General features: G+C 47.5%; 1 long non-coding RNA gene across 1 annotated transcript in view; it reads right to left on the bottom strand.

Annotated features, from left to right (window-relative positions):
- The window catches only part of LOC308072958, an 81190-nt gene that overhangs the window by 49796 nt on the left and 14304 nt on the right, over positions 1-17090 (bottom strand). Inside the window, exon 2 of the long non-coding RNA XR_013931858.1 lies at positions 1-17090. This exon is cut by the window's left edge and continues 49796 nt beyond it; it is cut by the window's right edge and continues 13824 nt beyond it. This is a non-coding gene — a long non-coding RNA (uncharacterized lncRNA).

Here is a 17090-nt window from a genome sequence, read left to right as displayed (position 1 = left end):
TTTAATTTCTCTGTATTTTTTTAATTACTTCACAACTTCTCATGGGAAATGCCTGTTATTTTTCCAGCTGCTGCAGAACAGAAGTACCCAAGCACTTGTCTGAGTTTGTAAGGAGCTGGAGAGCTGCGCACTGCAGAAAGGAGGGGTGATTCTAGGTACGTGCAAGAAAACTAGTGGAGCATCTGGTGGATGGAAGTTTGGGAGAAGCTTTTCATTCCTGTGATCCACACTAACCTGTCTCCTGTCCTTATGTGAGGATGGATTTGAGTATTTAGATAAGAAAACCTCTCTCTTTCATGCTTGGGAACAGAGTTCAAAGTAGTTACACAGAGCGTGTCTATAGCGAAGCTGCCTACATGACTACGTGGAGGTGCAGGGACACTCATGCTGCTGTCTAACTCTCTAGCTCAGGTATCACCAGGGTCAGATGATGGTCCTCCTGGGCCATCTGTCCTGGCAATTACCTTGCATTTTGGGAGCACTGTGCTGTGCTCTGTGCCACAGTGACAAGCTCACTAGCAACAGTTCCCAATTTCAAGCTATCCAGTGTATTCACACACACTGCCATCACAGCACTGCCCGCAACACAGAGCACAAAGATTTAGTGACACTGTTAATCGGGTTAAAGTCATGCAGGTAAATAGTGACTTAGTCCTTACACATATAATACTGTCTTCCAATTCTGTTGCAGTAGTCTCCGTATAAAAAGCTGGAAAAGCAAGAGACTTAACATGAAACTGAGCCTGTTCCTGCAAAAATTCCTGGAGAGTTTAGACTAGTGGAAATGTGAAAATATGCTCCATAAAATGGAAAAAAAATCTGCTACTTTGTAGGGATTTTTCTCCCTACACTGTCTACTTTCGAGTATTTCAGCCTACTCTCCCAGGCCAGAGTAACAGATGGCTTCTAAGACACGTTGCTGACTCTACCCACCAAGATACTGAAACTGATGAACCAAAGGGAAGCCAGTGGGAAGTAATTCTGGGACTCTGTGGGCTATTTCTGCTACACAAAAGCCTATTGCTCCAGCTCTGTCTGTAACACAAATGCAGCATGCCCCATCCCTGCATCCAGCAGCCGCCACGTGCTCTGCCCACACAGGGGATGATGGTGTGTGCCCGACGGGCTTGGCGGGGACAGACTCCTGGCTGGGACAGGCTCAGTAAGGCTCTTGTCTTATTCAGGCTTGTGCTCAATTGCATCCTGGAGCTCTGGAGCACTCTGTTCATCCTGACACAAACCTGGGAATGAAAAAAATGGTAAGGCACAGGGAATTTTTCTGTATGATCAGAAAGGATGTGGGGAATGTACCGCGCTCTTCCAGCTCAGAGGCAGCTGCTAGAAAGGAAAGGATAGAAACTGTTTAATAACTATTGTTTACTAAGGCCCCCAAATATCTAACAATAAACTCAACAGTAAAGTCAAAAAGGCAAAACTCAAGGTGTTTTACCTGCACTGCCAGCTGCTGCAGCACACAGAGAGACAAAGCTGGGTGTTTAATGGGGAGACGATGCTGACCTTTAATGCTGCTGAAAAAAATGGTTGTTCTGTAAATAAGAAAGCTGCTGCTGAATAATATATTCAGTGATCTTTTTTCTTCAGGTATGTGAACAGCTTTTGATTTATTTTCGTATACCTATTTGAAATATTTCTGTAGACTGACTGAGCCTTGGTTTGGAAACAGTTTTGCAAGTTCAGTGCAAACACTTGATATTCAAAAATTAGAGCAGCCTTGTTATGCTGGATTGGACACCTAAGTCAGGTGTCATGATTTCTTTGGCTAAATGAATGCAAATTTTGGAAACACTTCAAATGGTCCTTTTTATAGGTTTCAAACTGGCTTTAGGTAAAAATTTGCTAATGACTTAAAACTGACCATGCCAGTAAGCTCATTTGCTAAAAATGCAACAGAAAATTAGTACAAAAGGATAGCAAGCACTGCAGTCAGCTGAAATGCAGGCCTGAGCAGACTTTGATGCTATGGAGATCTCTGGCTGCACAAAAATTCAGATTGTCCTTTCAACAGCATCCTTTCCTTAGCCTGTCATTGCTACAATGTGCTGAAATCTGCAGCATGTCTTTAAGTCACACAGCTCTGAGCGTCGTGCAGCTCTATCATCACATACTGTTACCACATTGGATGTATAAAGCAACAGTGAAAATGCATAGATCCTGCAACAGAAAGGTATTCCTGCCTCAGAATGTGCTCCTGGACTTATTTTTTCTTTCAAACAAATTAATCCAAAGTATTAGTCACTCTTGCCAAAGTCTTGATCTGCCCTGCTACCTGTGAAGCATGAACTCCAGTCTTGCAGTAGTGCCTGGATGTCACCTTGCAGGCTGCAGCTCTTCCATGTCACCCAGAAATTTTGCTGACTGTAGCTTTAGGCACCTTGCCTGCCTTTCGTTTCAGTGCACAGCACCCACCTCACTAGCACTCCACACCGCTATACCCCCCACCCCTCAGTCCTATGGCTGCACAGGACCTGCACCAGAACTGAACCGTGAGTCAGGAGTTGCACAGATGCTCATACAGTGATTGCACATTTTACATGTTCAGCCTAAAAATATAGCTGTGCTGAAGTCCTTTTGAGGCTCTTTTCCGCGAGCACTGTTTGCTCCCCATTGCCTGGCTGCAAGGGAAGGTGGGGAAGCCCATGAAAACATGAGATGACAGGATCTACTACAGCACTGCAGCTCTTTCCATAAGCACCAAAAAACCCACGGACAATCTATAGGAGGTTTCCAAGGACAGAAAATAAAGGAGCAAAACCTCAATAGCAATGAAGAGTTGTAAGATCTCTGAAGGAAAAAAGCCTGTCCTCCTCAGAGCCTCCATCCAAAACCACCCCTGCCCTCCGGCACACCTTCAGTCCCTCGCAGCTGAGCACAACGCTGCAAGCCAGAACAGTCCTGCATAAGAAAGGGGCTGTAGCCTGGCCTTGGGCTGTCACCCCTCATCTAGAAAGGTGATGTTCAGGGCCCAGATGGCCCCATTCATACAGCCCCTGGCTGGCCCTCAGTGACACAGGGAGCCAGACGCATCAGGGAGAGGAGCTGTAGGTGCAGCAAAGGCCACATTTGCAGTAAAATCTTCTAAGCACACATTTTATCTCTTAGTCGCGACAACAAGCTCTTTTCCTTAGACATGTACTTCCCCCCCCCCCCCCCCCCCCCTCCAGTCTATCTGTAAAAACATGAAGTCTTTTTTGTGACACAGTGGAAACGAAAGCACACAGAGCCTGATATTTAAAGCTTAAGATATATTGGCTTAATCCTGTCAGAACTTTAATGTAGATTATATAGGGACAGGCAATGACCAGAGGGAGGGAGAGAGGTGTAAATAATCCAGAGGAGTGTGGACTTGTTGGCAGGGTGGATTTATGCCCTGTCTTAATAAAGTGCCCTTTCATCTCTGGAACCTGGGCTCAGAAGCCAGTCTAGACAGGAATTAATGGGGCTCCTTCTCCACTTACAGTTCTCAAGGTTTCCCCAACACCCAGTGTTCTCAAATACAGCGGGGAAGTGCAGATTTACAGGATACACCATGGGCTCAATCAGCCATGGATACTACTTTTCGCAGTGAGCTTTTAAACACAAGCTCAGACCATTCACCCGAGAGGGTCTGCTGCTCAATTCACTTGAGACAAATTCAATTCACTTAGTACAGCCTCTTCACGTGATTGCCACCCTAAGGTGAAGCCAAGCAGTTGGAAGCCTGTTGCAAAGAGATAGATGTGGACTAGGGCATGGCAAGAAAAGAAATACCAGTGTGAATTGCTGTGGACCAGGACTTGGTTCTGCCTGGACACCATGCCCAGGAACATGAGTTACTCAAGGCAAAACAGCACTAGGGCCTGCAGATGCCGAATTGCATGAAATCTCCTGTGGTGAAGGAAAATCACTGACTTCTTTTCTGCTTGCAGTGAACCTTCCCTTCTGTTTGCTTATCCCTCTTAGGGGTCCAAAAGCGTAGGTGGGGATGGAGTATTCAAAAGCATTTCTTAGTGAAGGGTCAGGGATTTTACTGGAGCATGCAGTCAAGAGAAGCAAGGAAAGCTATGAGCAAAAATGTACACATCCAGCGTGATTTACAGTATTTAAGCAAAATTCTCTGGACAAAAGTTTGTTAGGGATTATAATTTCTTGGACCCTTTGCTGTTCCTGGGAAAAGGACACATCTTAAGCTCTCATTTTCAGCTATGCAGAAGGACCCCCAGATGCAGAGACATTCAGCTCCTAATTTTACATCTGTTTCATTTTCAGCAACAGGAGACAGGGAGCAGCAGGATACACTGCCGGCTATTAGGCAACCCTTTTATTATGTAAAATTTGCATCTTGTCTAAGTACAAGGACTCCAACAAGTAAAGACAGAGCCAGTTAAATAAAAGGAATTGGAGAACAAAGTGGTCTCTAAAGGCACAGCAAGAGGTAAGAGCCCACTGTATTCAGTGATGGACAGTGTGACAGGTTCTCTTCCCAGGGTATTTCTTCTACAGCCATTTGGGCAGTACAGATGGAGGTGGCCAAAGAACTTCTTTCTGGGAACTCAATAGCCGTCTGCTAGGCAGAAAGGCTAGCCCACAACTATGCAATTTGTAAACTCTTAAATTTAAGACATGCAAAAGTCACAGGCAATATATAAACAGTCCTCTGCATGATATTTTATTCTGTCTATAAAGGCTAGCACTCAGACTGAAAAAACACTGACTTCTCTCATAGGTGCCCTGGGCTGCCCAGCATCATGCCCAGAGCAGTAGGAGCCCTCTCCTTCCTTCTCCTCTTCCTTGCAGGGTCAGCGCGTATAAAAGTTCAGGGCACTGTTCCGTCAGGCTCCCGCGCCTAGGGAAGGAAGGATGGCAGAAGCTTTTGTGCTTGAGGAATGATGGCTGTGGGAGCATGAGTAATAGGCACAGCTCTATCAGTTATATAGCAATTGCTCTCTTTGCCCCAACCCAGGAATCTCTTGGGACTGCCAGACAAAGCAGAGGCTGCTACCAGAGAACACGATTGAATGAGCTCCGGCCAAAATGCAAGCTAGCTCCTGGCTTGGTGAAAAGCAATGCTTCCTCCCCGTGCAAGACCCAGCAGTGGGATCTTTAGGCGAGGAAGCGGCCAGGCTCAGCCAGCTTGCTGCGGGAGCACGCACCTTTTGGCATCTGCTGAGCTGTGCTGTCTATCTCAGGTGGGACTCAGCTACAGCAGGAAACGTTCCAGAGGTTAGAAGTAAAGAAGGGTGTGGAAGAAGATCAAGGGCTTCTTTGTCATGCAGGGTTTTGCACATTTGTAGAATTCATTAGTAGAGTCTGATAATAAAGAGCTGTAATAAAGTGCATTAGACCACCTCTGTGCCTCCCGAGCTGTGCAAAGCTAGCCTGCGGCAGGGCGCAGTTAGGTTCACTTGGCTCCTATCTCAGTCTGCAGCCAGAGCGCAGCGTCTGCCTGGTAGCAGGGGAGGTCCAGAACAGACGAAGCCTTTCTGCCCTGAGCAGAGCTGATTTCAACCCGTACAAGCCCGCTCTCCCAGCTGTGTTCTCCGAAGCCACTCGCCTGGGTCAGCCGTGACTAAGCTGTGGCACGGAGGAGCGCAGGCAGTAACGCGTGTGCGGGGCGAACCTTCCCTCTCACTGCTCCAGTCCCAAGCTTTTGCCACCTCCATGGAGGCTGGCTGTGCTTCTTTCTGCCAGGTCCCACTCCACAGACAATGTATAAGCTGGCACAGGTTCTTTTGAGATTGTATCGTGGATGCCCTGGTGTGTTCTGGGCTCTGTGCTGGCCAGCTTTTGGTTCCCAGCTTCAGTCTCGCCCAGGGGTGGGTGCTGTGGTGTGGGAAGAGCGGAGCCAGGGAAGCAGTGCGGGTCTGCAGAACAGAGGGAAAATCCCCCATTGCACACCCGCTCCTGAGAGCTTCTCCCCTCTGCGCTCACATCGCAATTTAAAACTTCCCACTCCCTGTACGGTAAGGAAGACACAGAGAAGTGGATGGGAGGTGGATGGCATTTCACATAGTGGGACAACTGGGAAAGTCCCAGGGCCTGACGTGGCCCAGCACCCTGTGGGTGGCACAGCTGGCCACGCTGCGTGCACCTGATGAGGGTCTTGCTGTTACCCCCACAACACTCCACTGCTCTGCAGCTCTTTCCATCCACCCAGGGAGACTCCATGCTGTCCTGGGGATGCGTTAGTGAAGGACCAGCCTGCAAGGTCTCTATTTACAACCCTTTTGGCACCTGCAGCTTTTCTCACCTGCAAGACCTAGGGCACTTTTTCATACCATTGTCCCTGCAGTTTTTGAGCCCAGGTAGCTGCCGTTAGCACACGCACACAAGGCAGCCTGTCCCCTGTCACTGCAGATGGGAAGCTGTCACCTGGCGCTCCAGCACCACCAACATGCTGTCCATGTCCATCCAGCTCTGCCACCTGCTCGGCGCAGGGCTGGGGGCCGTGCTGGGGGGTGAGCCCTGTGCTGAGTGGGGACAGGAGGGCTTTCTAAGGGGCTTTCTAAGGAGCAATTTGGGCCTATGACCCCCCAGAGAGCATGGGCAATTTACACAACTGAGCAAGATGCCGCCCATTGTGGGGCAAAAGGGACTGGCTTGAGCTCTCCCCGCCACCTGCACTGACCCCTCCAGTGCCTTGCAGATGCTAATGGGCTGTGGGGGAGGCTGCCTCCAGACCCAGGAATGCCCTGCAGTGAATCTTCCTGGCTCCCTTAGCTCTGACAAGCATCCATCAAGCAAGACTCAGGGCTGTGTGTCCCCAGTGCCTGCAGGCATTTTGACCCCAGCTCCTGTGTCAGACACAGTGCTGCTGGGCTCTTGGAGTACTTGTAGGGAGAAGAACAAGGGGAAGACACGGAGTGAGGAAATGTGAAGACATCTAGAGTGTGATAAACCTGGGGCTGGGTGGGATGGACCCTGCACCATAAGGAGACAAACACGGCCTGTGTCCTGGGAGCAAACCCGGTCCAGCAGAGATAGATAGCTGTTTTTCTCTGGGTTGGCCAGGAGAAGCGAGAGGTGCTGCCGAAGACGTGATGCTTTATAAACCCTGCACACTCAGAGCCCTCTAGCCCATCAGGCCAAGGTAAAGGGACCCATGAACAGGGAGTCCCATGCCCACTTTCTTTACAATCCCTTAACAGCCCTGGCACTTCAGTCCCACCGCTAACTGCCCACTTGCCTTTGAGGACAGTCACCACTGACTCCCACTTTCGATCAAATGAAAGGTGTCAGAGCCTGCCAGTGAGGGGGGTGTGGGTGCTCCCTGGGGGTGTCCTTCAGGCTTCACAAGGTGCTGTTCCAGTGCTGGCAGGCTGTCTTGGGTACAGAATAATGACAGGGCAGGATCCCAGCTCAGGGGAAGGGGATCTAGGTTATCTGGGGAGGGAGAGACATGGTAAATATCAGTGTTTGAAAAAGGAGCGTGGAACCATGGATCCACAGCACATGGGAAGCGGTGGAGTCTCCCCAGAGAGACCTGCCTTCAGCCAGCTGCAATTGAACCTTTGGTCCCAAAGGAGCAACCATTTCAGGAGCTTGATCGAATGTAAGTTAAAAATTACTGTTAATCACTGACCCCTGTAATGCTGAAAGTGCTGCCCAATCAAGGAGGTGCACGCATGAAACAAAAGCCTACAATTCAATTCCAGCAGTGATTAAATTGGCGGAGGTTGTGTCCTGTAACGCAGCATTACGGAAGACAAAGCAAACAAGATTAACCCACATCGACAAGGCATTTATCCAGGCTAAGAAGAGACCCACACCACAGCACCTCTGTCCCACAAGTTTACACCAGTCCACAAGAGTCTAATCTCTCATGGCCTGTCAAGCTATTAGGCAAATCTCTGGCTCTCATTTGCCTAATCCAATAGCCCCTAGCTTCATAAGAAAGACCTCCTAGGGGGCCTTAACAACCATGTTTGTTAGGCCTTATATAAGTAAACAAAGCTCTGAAAGCCAAACAGCTTCCTCTTGCATCTGGGATCTCAACACCCTCTTAACCTGGAGATAAAACCAACCACACTCAGGAAAGGAGGATATGTTTATAACAGGTTGAGTTCTGCCTCCACAATAAGCAGCATCTGGAGGACTTTGCCATCAGTACAGCTCTACACTTCACAGTCTCTGCAGAGGTGCCAGGTGCCAGATTTTATCCCAGAACCTTCGTATCATCAGGGATTTATTGCACAGCCAACAGGGTCACAGTGCTCATTCACCTTTCTGCCAGCTTCAACGGAGGAATAAGCAGTGTTAAAGCATCCTTTCAAGACCAAGATGCTTTGTATGCAGCACAAGCATTGTGAAGAGACCAAACATTTTTACTGGACTGTACATCCAAATCTACAAATGCTTTCTTGGAAGCCCTCTAAATATTTTTCTGAATTCAACCACTGGCAGTGATAGCTCTGACATTAAACAGAGTGCAGGTGTTCTCCAGTCCTTGGATTTTAGGACACCACCACCTCTGCTCTAGGGATATATGTCTCCCTGGTGCTTTGGCCAAGGATCCAAACTGTCTTAAGGCTCTCTGAATCTCCCAGGGTTGAGAGCTACTCTTATCTCTGACACATCATTAACAATGCCCTTGACAATGTGGTTTGCTCCAGACAAGCAAATCTTTAGGGAGGGTTCAGGCAGATGAATAGTCACTCAAGGCTTGGCTGCCTACCAGTCTTAGCCAGGCCTCCAGGGCTTTAGAAACTAAGCTGAAAATATCACAGAAAAAGGTTTCCTAAGGGGCTTTCCCATACAGCTCAAGCGAGGCTGGGGTCAGGAAAGCCATCATCACATTTTCTCCCACTTCCCTTACAAAGAGCATTTGCAGAGGCAGAGCAGATAGAGCACACTCTAAGGAGAAACACATGGCCAACAACACAGAGAGGTCCACTGAACAGGGACATAAGGACAAACACCTCGATGGACCGTGGACTGATACAGACAGGCACTGGAGTGACAGAGACCCCCCCCAGACTCTCCCGACTTCCCTACTGCCTTCCCCTGACCCTAGGCAATTTGGACATGAGCAGATTGTGGAGGTAGCAGAAGAGTTCTCTGGAGAAGCCACAGGCAACACCTTAAGATGCAGGATGAGCCTTTGCTATGCTGTCAGTGCTACCCCTTTCCATGCAACTGTCTTGACACTGTGCAGTCATAGAGGGGGCGCATGTATTTCCAGAGCTGAGTGTGGGCTGGCAAATCCGTAGGGATGGGGAGTACTGGCAGTCAAAGTCTGATTGCCCCAGGCATGATGGAGGTTGGCTGGCTGGGTCCTTACTTCTGTAGCATCATCTCTCTAGGCACTCACACAAGTCTGCAACACATGCAGAGTAAAAAAGCACTTCACTCTTCCACCCTACACACGACAATTTCAAGGGAGCGGGCAAGACTGAAAAACCAGCATTTTAACTTTAAAATGTAAAAAGTCTTCAAGAGGTTTTTTGGCCACCTGAATCCCCAACATCTGCCCTCGCCCAAGCTCCAGGCATGTAGATACGAAACATTACGTGTTTTCCAGCAGTCCGGAGCAGGGTTCCCTCAGAGACTGGTGGTGGGCAGGGACCTGATCCAGAACTGTAAATCCTTCACATCCACCAGTTGAACAGCTGTTCAGGTTAGGTTTCATTTATATGCAAAGCAGTTCAGCCATCAGCAAGGATCCCTAATGATGCAAATCAGTCGAGTGTCATCTTAGTGATGAAAGTCAAGGGAGCCGTTACTTGCTTGAATCCAGCACATTTCAGCAAAAGTGCCATTTAGTAAAAGAAAGGGGTTCTTTGCTGTGGCGTATGGCCCACCACCCTCAGTCACTTTCCAGCTGAGATCACAGCTAAATCGCTTATCTTTACATTTTCATACAAATCTGATTATCCTTGAACAGCTAATTGTTTCGTAAGTGTCACTTGGAAGCTATCCATTTCCAGCACAAGTAAAGAAATTGCACTATAAAACTGTCTGCCTTCGCCATGACTCACTTTAGCACGTAGGATGAATATTTGGCACTCTTCACTTCTTCAGATTAACTCGCATATTTATTTTGGAAGAAAGAAATGGACGGCTGTAATTCCTTCCCATCAGAATTCCTCATATTTACTTAGCTTATTGAAACTTTTTTAATAGACCTTACAGTATGTAAGTATGTTATATACTGACTGCTGATGAAGGAGACATTCACCTCTCCTTTCATGTAAAGAAAAAGCAGAAAAATATCTAGGACAGTGTTTGATACTTTGTTAAGAGAGTCAATAAACCCTACAGATTATGTCACCTGCCATGAAGAAAGGTTTCATCCCTTTGGCTGAGGCCATGGAAACATCAAGAGAGGACTTGCATTCAGTGTTTCCTGGATGGAGCGTGTGTTTCTCTTCCAAAGTGAAATTCTAACATGCTGCAATTAAATTTCTTAAAGATCTGTTCTGAGCTAGGCTAGGAAAACCCCTGAGAAAGAAAAGAAGGTTTTGGTCTTCAGAAAGTCAATTTTCCAAGGACCGGAGTCATTAATAAAACTCTTGTAAACTATAATCAAACGATCATTTCCATATAACCGCAAAATGTTTTTCCCTATATAAAACAGATATTTCCTCAGCTGTTCACTCAGTCTGATGAGAAAGGAGTTATACACCTTTGCAAAAGGATATAATTTGGCCTGTGGAAAGAATTTCTATGTATCCTCCCATGTGACCACATACATTAGCTAAATGTTTTTTAAAAAAAACAGCAGAGTTTAGTTTAGCATCAGTTAATTATTTTTTAACGTTTATTAACACCTCTGGAATACAATCTAAACCAAAAAAGCAATGCTTTTCTAGGCGGGCCTGATCTAACTGTCATATTCAGGAGCTGAAACCAAGAGGTCTGATTTCAGTTTTGCTTTCTGCCACCTAAAATCCTGTAGGGAGGAGGGAATGCAGGAAGAAGAAACAAGGAAAGTTGTGGGTATGCCTGAAGCGCCATTGGAGATCCAGGAAAAGGAGCATCCCTTTTTCCTTCATGCTATGTTTACTTGGTCAAATCACTTATCCCAGTCTGCAAAATAGGTTATTAATTATTGAATGGCCAGTGCTTATATTGCTCTGCAATTTCTTCAAGTGGTATATCATTACCAGAAAGGTTTGTATCAAAATCTAATGTTTTTGTAAATGTGGGTGAAACAAATCTATCCAGTGACCTAAGCGAGGACTTGAAAGCCATAGGAAATCAGAGGTACTTCATGCAGGCTGGAACCTTCTGCGCTAGAAGACTCTGCCTGTGCAAGGAGCTACATGCCCTCCATCCCTATCAGCTGAAATGAGGGCTGTGGGTGCTCCTCCCTCCCTAGATCAAAGCCTAAATTTGTCAATTAGGGAAACAAATTTAGGTACTAGACGTCTTTTTGTGAGTTTCAGTTCAGCAATCACTTTATTACAAGTAATTTAAGTATTGAATGTAGTGCAATTTCAGTAATTTAGCAAAGTACGATGATGGATTAAAGTGCCTGGTGATAGACGTTTATTTCACCTTCTGAAGCACAATTATTATGCACTTTACTCAATAATGGTGTCTTGTTCCAACTAAAATACATGTTGTGCAACTCTTTAAGCCGTAGAATCATAGCAATTAGAGAGGGAAATAGCTGATTAGGTCACTGATTCCAGCCAGTTGCCAGCTCATGATTGCTCCCTGCCCTGTATTGGCTAGTTGCACCCAAACTCCTCGTGTTTAAGTGTTTCAGTGATGATGATAATGATTTAAAAAAAAAAAAAAAAAAAAGTGGCTTCAATCACAAGTGAAAGATTCAGGCTTTTACTGCAGAAAATCCTGTATATTCACAGTGGGAAGGGTCTGAGGGGTTTTCACCTCTTAGAATCACAGGGGTTGGAAAAGACTTTTGAGATCAAGTCCAACTGTTAATCCAGAACTGCCAAGTCCATTCTTATGGCAGATGGCTGAATTACTTTCAACCAGAATGTTCTCCAACAACCTTTTTCCATGGAAGCAATTTTGCTGAAAAAAAATCCCAGTTTCCCTTCTAAATGGAAAGTGCAAGTCCTGCTTTTCAGTCTGAAATTCCTCTTGCTACATTTTGACTCATGACAGCTCAATATTTGGCATTTTCTAAAACAGAAATGAAAAGAAAATCAAGTCTGACTGAAGTTTCACTCAAGAAAAGCTACAATTTCTGACCTGTACTGGCAGAGGGTTGATTGGGATGTGGTTTAAACTGCTTTTTTCAGGGAGCTCAGCCACCCAAGTCATCTCACCGCTCTGGAGACCAGGGCCCTCTCTGCTATCAGAGGCTAGGTGCTTCTCACCACATCCCAAAGCAGGGGAACAGAGCAGACATACAGAGCCTAGCATTTTATTATGTGTATAGATATACCTGCCTGCATTTCCCATGGAAACTGCACTTGTGGTGCTGGCTTTGTGCCTTCTCCATGTTTACCCATGAGTAGTATCCTTGAGAGCAGGTGCAACCTATGGAAACAGCACATTTTAAACAAATAAAAGACAATGTCTTGCGAAAGCAAGCTTTCAGCATGAACTCATGCTAACAGCAGGCCAGAAAAATTTGTGCTGTGGAGTCACACTCATGCAAACATTGAAAAGACAGACCAGCAGGGAGCTGGATGTGCAGTCAACACCACAATGGTGTGGGCATCCCTTCCAAGTGTTGCCCAGCTGTGGACAGGCCAGTGAGGCATTGCCAAGGCCTGGCAGTTCTAGCAGTGTGCTCAGGGTTTGCCTTACCACCAGCACTGGCAGAGGACATGACATTCAGACACAGAATATGACAAGCTCTCACTCATGGATAAGCTCAATTAATGAGTTAAAAAAGAAAGAAAAGCATGATTCTTCTGGACAACTCAGCCAAGCAAGCAAAGCCACAGCACATATCACGCACCCATAAGCCCAGTCCTCACTTCATTCTCCAGCTCAGGAAGCAGCTTATTACATGCTATTGCAGTCAACAGACTGCTCCTGGTGTAAAACACTCCTCCGTGCAAGCTGGTATTAAGCTTAGCCCTACGATGTGCTTTTCACCTGTACCTCACCAGCTCCCTGACCCTTTCTGCCTGGTTATCCTCCATTAAGGATATCCTATAACTGAGCTGCACACAGAAACAAGAGTACAAAGATGCACTGGTATAACTGACCCAAAATTATGCACCAAACTACTCCCGTTGAATTTCAGAGGTTCCGAGGCTTTAGCCACAGTGTGAATGCCTGTGAATCTGGAGACAGGGAGGGGAAAAATAAAATCCCCTGGTGCAACTGTCGGGTGTCATTCAGCTCCAGCCATGAAATCACAACATTTACTTTGTAGGGCCATGCCTGTGTCTTGTCAGACGCACAGCCTCTCACAGCACAGGAACAGGCTCTGTTCCCAGCTCTACCACAGACTTCCCGCATCTGTCTGGAAAAAAATCACTGAGAAGCACATCTGAAAAAATGTTACACGCTCAGCTCCAGACATTTGATCTAACACCTGGCCTAGCTCTCAGTGGCACTGGACACTGCAAACACTGTTGGCTTCAACTGGGGCACTTCTAAAATCCAGACCTGATGGGCAATGGGGATGGAGGGAACATCTGCTTCTTCACTGCGCTACACAGACTTCACACCAAGGTACCTTTTCAACAGAGCTGTGTACAAGTCAAACCAGTTAAACTAGTGAACACTTGCTCTTTGTTCTGCACACATGCGAGAACATTAAAAACTCTCGCAGTTTGGCACCAAAAAGACAGAGACCCAAAGCTAGCGACTGCTTTTGGAAACAGGAGCCATAAACTCTTTTACTTCTGTTTTCCCACGTGTAAACAGGGGATGCCAATTCCTGCCCGCTACTTAGGACTCCCAGGCATTTGCAAAGCACTGAGGGCATCCTGTAGACAACATAAAGGCAGCTTGCAGTACTTCTTGCTCCATCTGTTTTTAAAAATTAGTAAGGTGCTGCCTGGACACTAGTAACATTTGCTATATCAAGCACAAAATAAGACATAGTTGCACAGGCTATAAAATAAATTACTGTTGAGCATGCTTAATGCAGTGGCTGCTTTTTGACATTTCATCCTGTGCATTATGTTCTATCCTAGACAAGGGGTATGTGTATGGAAATAGCTGAACACCAGAGATAGCTTTAAAGGAAGAGAAACATAAAGTTTCAAGAGTGTTTCTCTGCCTTGCTAGACTTTTTTTGCACATAGCTCTCCCTGTAGAAGTTTGAGGAGGAATTTGCCTGTGAGAGTATTTGCATTTGACAAGTGCCTTCCTGGAGCAGCATGTCTCTGTTGCATGCACTGCTATACACGGCAGACCTGAGCACGCTGCTCTGCAGCAATGGTCTGCAAGAAACGAGCATGGGACCTCACGCTCCAGCTATCAGTCGTCTGGATGTGTTGTCTCAGCTAAGTAGGCAGAAACATGCTAGTTATTCACTGCTGATCAGCTCTGATGCTGTGATTTTGCCGGTGCCCAAGGAGCCGTATCATCCATTACAAGAGATCTGGGAGCGGGCTTGATGAGCGGTGTCTGCTGCTGTTGGGAGAAGGGCAATCTTGGAGCTCCTGCCCTGGAGCTTGCGGGCAGGAAGGATGCAGATGAGTCAGGCAGCACATCACTGTCACACTCCACCAAGTCTGCTGGGACACGCCACAGCCAGGGATCTCTCCTCACTGGGGCTTTTTCAAATAGTCAAATAGAAGTGAAATGTCAAATAAAATAGAGTAGGAAAAGAAAAGTGGTATCTTGTTTTCCTCTGGTCTCTTTCATTCCCAGGAGTCTCTGATGCATTAAAAGAGTGGTGATGTTTCTGAAGGCAAACCTTTTTAATAAACGATGCAGTTACTTACTTTGCAGAAAGCCAAGATTTGTCACGATGCTGTTTTCAAAGTAACACAGCATATAGCAAAGACAATCATAGGCAGTTTACTGCATGACACTCCACTCCATTCGTCTCAGAGGAAGAAAGACCTTGTTTGACCCTCTCAGGATTTGAACCTGTAATGCCACTGAACCAAGAGCTTTGAAACCTGAAGCTCAGCAGTTTTCCCCCTGAAGATAAGACTAGGTTCTCCTGTTCTCCATGAATCACTAGAACCCTGCAGACTGCTGTGGAACATGAATTCCCCACTGTACAGGGAACACCAGCATCTGTACATCCCATCAGCAAAGGTGACCAATGCGACTGTGCCATCCATGACACCATCCACTCCTGCCGGTGCTCCCAGGTTGGATGCTGAAGATGGGTGAATGAGATCTTGTGCATAGGATGTGTACTGACTTCTTAGTGTTGCATACCTGCATGCTGCTCCGTTGCTCACATCCACTTCAGCTTCCCCTGAGGCATCTGACCAGCAAACAGAAGTTTTTTCCTTGCCTACAAAAACCAGCTTTGCCCCATGCTACCTCTGCTACCTGTGATAGGGTATGCTGTTGATTCACCAGGAGCAATGTGTGTGCATCCAGAAGCAAGTGGAGGGGTCAACAGTGCCATCCCAGATTTGCACGATTTCAAGCAGAAGATGACAAACCTGGAGCTGACCCGGGAGCCCTGCTTTTTCTAAATCCTCTCTACATATCCCAGGACCCTGGCACTTCTCCTCCAGCTGAAAATGCAAATACAGAGACAAATGCAAACTTTACAGTCTGGATCAGCACCTTGTCTCCTCTGGGGACCATGACCCCCATCAGTCTGACTGACTGATGTAATAGCCCAGCATTGCACCAGCAAAGACCTAAGAGACAAAGCCCCAGGGCTGCACTATGAGATAAACACACTGAATTGCTCAATAGATCCTACGCTGATCTGAAGGTGGAAGGACCTCCTCGCTTTTGTTTGCTGCTCTGCTGAATATCACACCCGTGAACAGGCAAACCCATGCTGATGTGAAAGGGCTGCAGCCACTTGGGGCATGGGGCCATCCTTGGGGGCAGCAACCCTGAGCCGGCTGCGTGCCGCCGTCCCCGTGCCGTCAGGCAGGGCTGGCTCTGGAAACCCAGCTACTCTCTCAGAATCGTGGCGGCGAGCTGAACCCAGAAAAGCACTCCGGGGTTTCCAAGGGGAGAAGCATGCAGTTGTTGACAGCATTTTCCCCAAGTGTTACCCAAATCCACAACAAGTTGTAACAGGCTTGTCATAAATCTGCCCTGTCAAACCCTCCCTGGAAGAGTCTCTCGTGACACCCAGGAGGGCAGACCTCCCGCCCTGGAGAGGAGGGAAGGAGGTGGCCAAGGTGGATAACCAGACACTTGTGTCTCTCCCCGCTGCTGTGTGCTCCAAGCAGCCTGCCACCGGCACGTCTTCGCAGGCCAGACACCCTGGGAGGATGGCTGCCCGCCAGGCAGGCTGTGGGAGCTGGGCGCTCTGCCTGAGACAAGGCCACTGGGAAGGAGAGGCTGCCTCCTGCCCTGGGTGATGACCCCCTCCCTGCTTTTTCCCAGCTCCTCTGGCCACCTGTGCTGTGGTTCGCAGGCCCCCTCTGTAGGTCCAGAGACAGAAAACCCATCTTCCATCCCCAGGGAGAAGCACTGCCCTCACGCACAGTTAGGTGAGCAACTGTCTTCATCCTGCCTGCAGGTTGTTTTAAAGATCACATGTTCGCACCCAACAACCTTGGAAGGGGGACGGCGCGGGTTGTATCAGGCTTTACTCTGCAAGAGGAGGAGGTTGCGATTAGAGCACAGGACGGGGAATTAGGACAGCCAGGGTGGCATCTCTGCAGACAGACTGGGCAGCCCAGCAGGCAGGGTAGCAACCCACATCTGCGTGAGCCTGATCCTGCTTAGCTCAAAGCCTCTCTGGTGAGGTCTCCCATGCTGCACTGATGCTGTCACACTGGCACAGCGTGTCTGTGGGGGATCTGCAAAGCAGCTCTGAGGCAGACTTATTTTCCCTCACCAACTGCCCCACTTTTACAGCTGAGCTGAAGTAATAAAACATTTCCTGATATGCTGGTGTCGGGAAGTAACATTCCTCTTCCCATTTTGGTGGTCAAAAGCACTGGAAATACCAAAGAAACACAGGTAGCTCCCAGGAGATTTTCAGCTGCAGAAGTGACAAGGTCCTGGGGTGAGGAGGGGGATTCAGGCCAAGCGGGGCTCCCAGATCAGCT

This window comes from Falco punctatus, assembly GCF_963210335.1.
Source record: "Falco punctatus genome assembly, chromosome: 13".
NCBI classification, from domain to species: Eukaryota; Metazoa; Chordata; class Aves; order Falconiformes; family Falconidae; genus Falco; species Falco punctatus.
The sequence above is the reverse complement of the archived record's forward strand: the minus strand, read 5'-3'. Positions and strand labels throughout refer to the sequence as shown.